Below are 9,321 nucleotides of genomic sequence, written 5' to 3'. Positions count from 1 at the left end.
GGGCGCGATCCTGGAGACCCGGGATCGAGTCCCACGTCGGGCTCCCGGTGCATGGAGCCTGCTTCTCCCTCTGCCTGTGTCTCTGCCCCCTCACCCCCTCTCTGTGACTATCATAAATGAATAAAAAAAATTAAAAGATATAAGTGAGGAACGAATAACTGAATTAGAAAAATGGAACAGTAAGAAGATAGGCTGATGGCTGCCAGGGGTAATAGCGCACCGTAAAGAGTAACCGTCCCCGTCCTCTACGCGGCAGCGGACGCGAACCTGCTAGAGCAGCCAGGCAGGCAGGTCTTTCGATCAAGGCAGGGGAACAGGCGTGATCCCGAGAAGCGCGCTCGAGGTCGGTGCTCCGGGAAAGAGGCCCGACTGCAGGCCGCGGCTCCCGGCGCCCCGCCAGGCGGAGCCCACCGCGGGCAGCGCGGCGACCGCGCGGGTGGGCGGGGCCACGCCTTCCGGGGCCGTCCCCGTCTCCGTCCCCGCCCCCGGAGCGTGCGCGCGCCCGCCGCCGCCTCGCGCGTGCGCCGCCGGCTGGGGGCGGAGGTTGTGGGCGGCGGCGGCGGGCGCGCGCGCTCTCGCCCCCTCGCGCCGGTTCGCGCTCCCGCGCCGGGGCTGAGGCGGCGGCGGCGGCGGCTGCGGCGGCGGCGGCGGCGGCTGCGGCGGCGCGGGGGGAGGGCCGGGAGGGGGGGTGGTTGGGGGGGGATGGACCGGGCGCGGCGGCCGCAGCGGCAGGAGCCGGCGCTTGAGCTCGAGCCACGGCGCTGGCGGAGACGCCGGCTGCTCCTCCCCTCCCCGCCGGTGAGTGCGTGCCCCCGCCCCGGATGCCGGCGGCGGCCGCGGCCCCTCGGCCCCTGCGCCCCGGGTGGGGAGAGCCGGAGGGGAGCGTGGCCCGGCGGCGCCGCCGACGCGGGCCCGGCCGTCCGCTCGCGGCCTGGCGCGGCTCGGAGCGGCTCGGACCGTCGGTCGCCCCCGTTCGGGGCCCTAGGACCTAGGACCGGTCCTCCCGCATCCCGCCGGGCCTTTTCCCGTCCCGGCCCGCTGTGCTGTCACGGGCCCCGCGCTGCGCCCCCTCCCCGGCACCGCCGCCTCCGGGGCCGAGCGGAGGGAGGGGCGTGTGCGGAGCGGGGCCGCGGCCGGGGCTGTCGGGAGCCGACGGTGCGGGGGGGCCGGGGTCCTGCGAGCCCTCGCCCGGCCCCTGGGGCTCGGCCGCGGCCACCTGAAACCAGTTTTGCACCTTTTGTTTTGATTTTGAACTTGTCGCGTGAGGGGAGGAGGGGCCCGCTGGGCCGGGGACGGGGGAGGATGGGTGCTGCGGGTGGGCTGGGTCTCCCACCGCCTTGGATTAATCTCCTCCTTTTAGGAAGGGAAGACGAGGCTTCTCTGAAGGACCAGGCATCCGTTTATGGCTTTGCGAACCCCCGCTTTTTTTTTTCTTCCTTCCTTCTCCATCCTGAGCAAAGGTGTGTGCAAGTGTCGGTTTGGCTCATCCCTTAACGTTGATGGTGGTGAATCTGCAGCAGAGTTTCCTGAAGCAGCCCACTTGAGCTGATTTCCCCTTTTTCTTGGGTGACACCCTCCGTGTGTATCTTGGTAGATTCTAGTCAAAGCTTTTACCGGCTGCCTTTGCATCCCCACTTGTCACAGAGGAAGGGAAGATGAAAACACACACTCTAATCCAAAATGGTTGCTCCAAGTCTTTAAATACACAGAAGCATCTGTAGAAAAGGTCTGAATTCCTAAATTAGTCAATTCTTAAAAAAAAAAAAAAAAAAAATTCAGGGGTTAAAAAGCAGGTAGCTGCTTTAGGATAAAACTTTGCTATGTTTATGTCTTCTGACCCAGTACGTTAAATTTTGAGAGTGATCTGTTCAACCACATCCTTGTCTTTGAAGTACCTGTGTATAGAAATTGTTCCAAAGCCTGGAGGAAGGAACCTTATGAAAATGCTAATGTGTTAATGACAGGATACTTCCAGGGACTAGATTTTTTTTTTTTTTCTTCTTCTCCATTTGTAGATTAGAACAGTGAGACTGGAATTGTGAGTAGGTGGTAGTTTTACTAGTGTCCTGTAACAAACCATGCTTCTAGGTGGGACTTTTAACTATATCTTGTCCTCTACCAACAGAGTTGGCTCGTATTTTTTTTTTTTTTTTTTTTTTTTGAAATCACACACCCACTCGCTGGCTAGTATAAAAAGATTAAAAAGCTGCTTCTGGTCTGTGGGCGGTAACCTTTAATTTCTAAAGAGTTTTCAGTTGCTTACAGAATAGTTTGCTGATCAGTATAAGGGAAAATTTAGATATTAAAATTTCATTAGATCTGTTATAATTATGAACATTAAGATTTGTCATGATGTGGGTGCTGTGTACCATGTATAGGAAATGAGATTTCTCAGGGTATTTGCATCTTAAGATAAACAAAAGTGCAGTCAGCTGGCAGACAGAATGTTCTTAAGCCTTCCAGTGGTTGAAAACACCTTTCATGAGCACAAAAACACCTGTACGGTTTGATGAAGAAACCTGGACTAGTTGGTGATCACCATTTCTTTAAGGTGTTTGCTCCTTCTCTCTACTAGAATATTTCCCCTTTTTCTGCAAGAGTTGTTATGCCTGTAGTATATGTACAAAACCTATAATGGCTGAAAACTTAAGTTTAAGTTCCTCAGATCAGGGATCCCTGGGTGGCGCAGCAGTTTAGCGCCTGCCTTTGGCCCAGGGCGCGATCCTTGGAGACCCGGGATTGAATCCCACGTCCGGCTCCCGGTGCATGGAGCCTGCTTCTCCCTCTGCCTGTGTCTCTGCCTCTCTCTCTTTCTCTCTCACTGTGTGCCTATCATAAATAAAATAAAATTAAAAATTAAAAAAAATAAATTCCTCAGAACAATATTTATTTTTATTTATTTATTTGTTTATTTTTAAGATTTTATTTATTCATTCGTGAGAGACACACAGAGAGAGGCAGAGACACAGACGGAGAAGCAGGCTGCATGCAAGGAGCCCAGTGTGGGACTCAATCCTGGGACCGTGGGAGCACGACCTGAGCCAAAGGCAGATGCTCAACCGCTTAGCCACCCAGGCATCCCTCAGAATGATATTTATTGATCACTCATTTATTCATCAAATATTTATTTTAAAAAATATTTTATTTATTCATTCATGAGAGACACACAGAGGCAGAGACGTAGAAGGAGAAGCAGGCTCCCCACAGGGAGCCTGATGTGGGACTCCATCCTAGGATCCTGGACCATGACCTGAGCCAAAGACAGACCTCAACCAACTGAGCCACCCTAGCACCCCTCAAATATTTATTGAGTCCTTATTTTGTTCCAGGAGTTTTTCTCAGTACTGGACTATGGTGGGGGACAAAATAGATAAGGTCCTTGTATTGAGCTTTTTTTTCTCTGTGTGTGAGAATAAGGATAGCAGTTAAACATATAAGATAATTTCAGGTAATGCTGTAAGTCAGCAGTTAGCAAACTTTTTCTGTAAAAAATCAGAAAGTAAATATTTTAGGCTTTATGGGCCATGCAGTTTCTGTTGCAGCTGCTCTGTTTTAGTGTAAAGTAGCCACAGGCAGTACATAAACAAGTGTTTCTATGTTCTAGTTAAACTTTTGCGTTTCCTATCATTTTCCCACGTCACAAAATATTGTTTTTCTTAATTCTTTTTTGGCCATACTAAAACATGGGAGAAGCTGGATTTGGCCTGTAGGCTGTAATCTGGCCCTTTAGAGAAAAAGTTTTATGGGATGCTTGGGTGGGTCAGTGGTTGAGCCTTTGGCTCAGGGCACAATCCCAAGGCCCTGAGATCAAGTCCCACATTGGTCTCCCTGCAGGGAGCCTGCTTCTCCCTCTGCCAATGTCTCTATGTCTCTCGTGAATCAATAAATAAAATCTTTTTTTTTTTTTAAGATTTTATTTATTGATTCACGAGAGACACACAGAGAGAGAGAGAGAGAGAGAGAGAGAGAGAGCGCGCCTGACGTGGCACTCGATCCCAGGTCTCCAGGATCAGGCCCTAGGCTGAAAGCGGTGCTAGGGCTGTCACCCGGGCTGCCCCAGATAAATAAAATCTTAAAAAAAGTTTGCTGATTTCTGATATCTGCTATGAAGAAAATAAGACAAGATGATGTGATAAGTGAGTGGTGGGGATGGTAGAGAGGCCTCACTAGGGAGAAGATATTTGAGTTGTGTCCTAAAAGATGGAAAAACTTTGCTGGCAAATGAAACAGCAGGTACAAAAATCTGCAGGTGGAAATGGGCTACTCTGTTCCCCAGCATTGAATTTCACATACCATGTCATTCTTGGCTTTGTGTCTCTTTTCATTTTGTTCTTAACTAGGTTGCCCTCTTCCTGTCAGGTTTTAAAAGTCTACCCAGGGCAGCCCCGGTGACACAGCGGTTTGGCGCCGCCTGCAGCCCGGGGTGTGATCCTGGAGACCCGGGATCGAGTCCCACATCGGGCTCCCTGCGTGGAGCCTGCTTCTCCCTCTGCCTGTGTCTCTGCCTCTCTCTCTCTCTCTGTGTCTCTCATGAATAAATAAATGAAATCTTAAAGAAAAAAAGGCTACCCATAATTCATCTAGAGTATTCTTCATATTGTAGTAAGATTCACACTTCTCCCTTTTCCCCCTGATGCTGCTTTACAGTGACCATGGAGTAAACTGCAGTGGGGTTGCACCTCATTTCCAGGATTCAGTTCTAAAGTCAGCACTTGAAACAAAAATCCCATAAAATGAAAATATTCTTGAAAAATCCTTTAAATTGCAGGGCACCCGGGTGGCTTGGTCGGTTAAGCGTCTGACTTTTCAGCTCAGCTCAGGTCTTGATCTCAAGGTGAGTTTAAGCCTGGCTGGTGTTGGCTGGTGTTGTTTGTTTGTTTTTAAAAGATTTATTTACTTATTCATGAGAGAGAGAGAGAGAGAGAGAGAGAGAAGCAGGCTCCCTGCAGGAGCCCAATGTGGGATTCAATCCTGGATCCCTGGATCATGCCCTGAGCCGAAGGCAGACGCTCAACCGCTGAGCCACCCAGGCGTCCTGGCTGGCAGTGTTGTTGTTGTTTTAAAAGAAAGAAAGAAAGAAAGAGAGAAAGAGAGAAAGAGAGAAAGAGAGAGAGAGAGAGAGAGAGAGAGAAAAGAAAGAAAGAAAAGAAAGAAAGAAAGAAATCCCTTAAAATGCTTAAAAAGTATTGTGTGCATGCTTTTTTTGTATGTATAATTCTTATGTACTTTGCAAACTGAGAGCCACTGAGCATTACTGAAGGGAGGAGCAAGAGGAAATAAATTATTATGTAGATCTGTAGGCCTTAAACAATTTTGCTTTTTAACTCAGCTGTCAAATCCTTATCAGGGGTGGTGGATGCTGAAGAATTTTAATGTGTTCCTGCTTCTTTGCAGGGCTTATTATTATTTTTAAAGATTTGAGAGCATGCAGGTGTAAGGGGGTGAGGGGGAGGGAGGAGGAGAGAATCTCAGGCAGACTCCTTGCTAATCTAGGAACCCGAGGAGCCCAATGCAGGGCTCTGTTCCATGACCCTGAAGATCAAGACACGAGCCAAATGGGATCCCTGGGTGGCGCAGCGGTTTGGCGCCTGCCTTTGGCCCAGGGCGCGATCCTGGAGACCCGGGATCGAATCCCACGTCGGGCTCCCAGTGCATGGAGCCTGCTTCTCCCTCTGCCTATGTCTCTGCCTCTCTCTCTCTCTCTCTCTCTCTGTGACTATCATAAATAAATAAAAATAAAAAAAATTATTAAAAAAAAAAAAGACACGAGCCAAATTCAAGAGTCATTTGCTTAACTGACTGAGCCACCCAGGGTACCCCCTTGCAGGACTTGTTTTATTGCATTTTTACTTTAAGTCTCTTAGAGTAATAAATGTTTATAAGTGTATTGTGAATATTAAATGGGATAATATACATGGTAAGTGGTTAGTAAATGTTTGCAAGATTTAGATTTAAATTTTTGCTTTAGTGGGCTCATATGCACACTGTCCTTTGAAAAGTTGCAGAGAACAACTTGGCCACCTGCTTCCTGTCTTTCCAAATTGGCATTTCCTGTTGTGGTTTTACCAAACAGCTGTCACTCTCTATGTCCTTGAGTGTTGGTCACATTTTACCAGAGGTCAGTTAGTAAGTTAAATGACTGTATGATGTAACTCTGTTCTGCCCCATGACTCTTTAAAGTATTTGAACACTGCTCTTGTCTCCCATTTAAGTCTTCTCTTTTCAGGGCTAAATTTCATTTCTTTTAGTCTTGTTTCTTCATTTCTCTTATTTCTTTTAGTCTTGTTTTTTTCACCCTCTGGTTGTTCTTATGAGTGTACCAATTTATTCTTTTTTACTTTGGTACCATCAAGTAAATTTTAAGATACAAGCTCAACTTTTATTCCTTTAATGACGTCTACCCTCATAACTCTAGACCTTCTCTATATTCCTAATATTCTTTTATCTACATTTCTAAATTTAAGGTTTCCTTATATTTTATATTTGTTTCATGAACATCTTTCTTACCTCACAGTGAGGCAGTAAGTTTCTTTAGGGCTCAAACCATATTTCAGGTATCTTTTGTGCCCTGATGCATTGAGTAAAATTTCAGGCATGCAATAAGTAGATCATAAGTAGTTTACAACCAAAAAAAAAAAAAAAAACTTTTAAAATAAACTTTTTTTTTAACAGTGTTATATTTACTGCATTATTGTGAAGATAGTACAGAGTTCCCATCTGTCCTACACTCAGTTTCCCTTATTATTAACATCTTAAATTGGTATGGTACATTTGTCACAGGTAATAAACCAATATTGATACATTTTTACTAAGCCCATACTCAGAGTTCCACAGTGTTTCCCTTAATGTCCCCCTCCCTTTCTTTTTTTGAGAGAGAGCTAGCAAGCAAGAGGGGAGTAAGGTGGGGAAGGACAGGGGGAGATGTGGAGAGAGAATCCTAAGCAGGCTCCACCCCTAGTGCAGGGCCTGACATGGAGCTCAGTTTCACAACCCTGAGATCATGACTTGACCCGAAATCAAGAGTCTGATGCTTAACCGACTGAGCCACCCACATACCTCCCCCTAATGTTGCTTTTTGTGTTCCAGAATCCCATTCAGGATGCCACATTACATGTCATAGTTATGTCTTCTCAGGTCCTCCTGGTTCTGACAATTTCTCAGACTTTCCTTGTTGTTAATGACCTTAACAGTTTCAAAGATAATTGATTAGGTATTTTTGTAGAAGGTTCATCAGTTGGCATTTGTGTGATGTTTTCCTGATGGTTAGACTGATGTAATGTGATTTTGGAAAGAACACAGAGGTAAAGTGTCATTCTTACCACAAATCAAGAGTACATACTAGTAATATCATTTGCTGATGTTGATGTTAACCTTGGTCACCCAACTTGAGGTAGTGTTTTTCTCAACTCTTAAGTTACCCTTTTGTCCCTCCCTTTCTGTGCCATACTCTGGAAGAAAGTTATTCTGTATAGCCTATACTTAATGAGTGAGAATAATATGCTCCACCTCAAGGGTGGAGAATCTACATAAATTTTGTTGCTCAAGTTATTTGAGGTTTGGCCATTGGGAATTCTTTCACTTGGCTTCTGTATCCCTTCCCTTTGACATAACTCCCATGGTTATGTGTGAATGAGCACTTTGTTTTTGGCAACATAAAATGCTCCAGGCTCATCTTTTATATAATGATGTTCTAGTCCTATATTCAGCCATCTTTTCTTTTTTCTTTTCTTTTCTTTTCTTTTCTTTTCTTTTCTTTTCTTTTCTTTTCTTTTCTTTTCTTTCTTTTCTTTTCTTTTCTTTTCTTTTCTTCTTTTCTTTTCTTTTCTTTTCCTTTCTTCTTTTCTCTTTTCTTTTCTTTTCTTTTCTTTTCTTTTCTTTTCTTTTTCTTTTCTGTGTATTTTTCAATTGGAGTTTGATTTGCCAACATATAGCATAACACCCAGTGCTCATCTCTCAGTGCCCATCACCCAGTTACCCCAACCCCCCGCCCACCTCCCTTTCCACTACCCCTTGTTCATTTCCCAGAGTCAGGAGTCTCTCATGTTCTGTCACCCTCACTGATATTTCCTACTCATTTTCTCTCCTTTCCCCTTTAATCCCTTTCACTATTTTTTATATTCCCCAAATGAATGAGACCATATAATGTTTGTCCTTCTCTGATTGACTTACTTCACTCAGCATAATACCCTCCATCCCAGTTGCATCCACGTCGAAGCAAATGGTGGGTATTTGTCGTTTCTAACGTGTCAGCCATTTTTCTAAGGAGCCCTAGTTCCTTTTATGGGAAGTGGTATCAGAAACTAAGATTTTGGGTGCTAGATGAGCTAGTTGCTACTTGAGTATTGTTGCTTCTAGGCCATCTGAGTGACAGAATAAGGAGATACATGTGTATAAAATAAGCTGTATAGATACACATCTGTAAATCTTTCTATATGTAACCATTTGTCTCTATATTAAGCTAAACATTGTTAATCTGTGTACCTATAGGAAACAACTTTATCGTCCAGAGCACAGCGCTTATTGATAGTACCTTTTACCTTTAATCTTGACTCCACTTACTTCTAGCAGTACTTGGTCAGCACCTTATTCCTTCACCTGCTTTGTGAGGTTGTTTCATATTTGTAATACATTTAGACTATTTTGTCACATTCTGCATTTTATGCAGAGATCCCTTTATCTCTTAAAAGATTATTTAAAAATTTGAATACATTAAGGCTTATTCTCTGTTTTTTAAAAGTTTTGACAAACTTTTAGTATCTTATATTCACCATTACAATGTCCTGTAGTTTCACTGCTCTAAAAAGTTTGACCCTCACCTATTTAACTCCCCTGATACCAGCTCCTGGCAACTATTGTTCTGTTTATTGTTCCTATAGTTTTGCCTTTTCCAGAATGTTAATATTTTAAATTTTAAGGAGTATTTTTTTATTTTTATTAAAAGATTTTATTTATTTCTTAGAGAGAGAGAGGCAGAGATACAGGCAGGGGGAGAAGCAGGCTGCACGCAGGAAGCCCGATGCGGGACTCCCTGGGACTCTAGGACCACACCCTGGGCCGAAGGCTGGTGCTAAACCACTGAGCCACCCAGGGATCCCCTTAAGAAGTATTTTTGAATGATTTTTGTGAACACAGCCTTCGGTTACGTAGTGGGAGATAGAAGTATTAGACAATCAACATTTGGAAACATTTTTTTCTTTTCTATTCAGATAAAATTCATTTAAAATGTATGGACACTTTTAGGTACATTCACAGTGTTGTGCAACCATCACTACTATAATTCCAGAAGAGTTTCAACAACCCAAAAAGAAACTTCTTATTCCT

The 9,321-nt window shown here is 44.9% G+C and overlaps 1 protein-coding gene across 1 annotated transcript in view; it reads left to right on the top strand.

The window, feature by feature from the left end:
- Positions 1-611: 611 nt before the first annotated feature.
- TMCC1 (transmembrane and coiled-coil domain family 1) overlaps positions 612-9,321 on the top strand; it is a 242,045-nt gene continuing 233,335 nt past the window's right edge. The window contains exon 1 of the mRNA XM_041762791.1: positions 612-798. The gene's annotated coding sequence lies outside the window, so the exon portion shown is untranslated. The remainder of the gene's footprint in view (positions 799-9,321) is intronic.

Source organism: Vulpes lagopus, chromosome 7 (genome assembly GCF_018345385.1).
Source record: "Vulpes lagopus strain Blue_001 chromosome 7, ASM1834538v1, whole genome shotgun sequence".
NCBI lineage: Eukaryota > Metazoa > Chordata > Mammalia > Carnivora > Canidae > Vulpes > Vulpes lagopus.
Note: the sequence above shows the minus strand (reverse complement) of the source record. Positions and strands in the feature narration are given on the sequence as shown.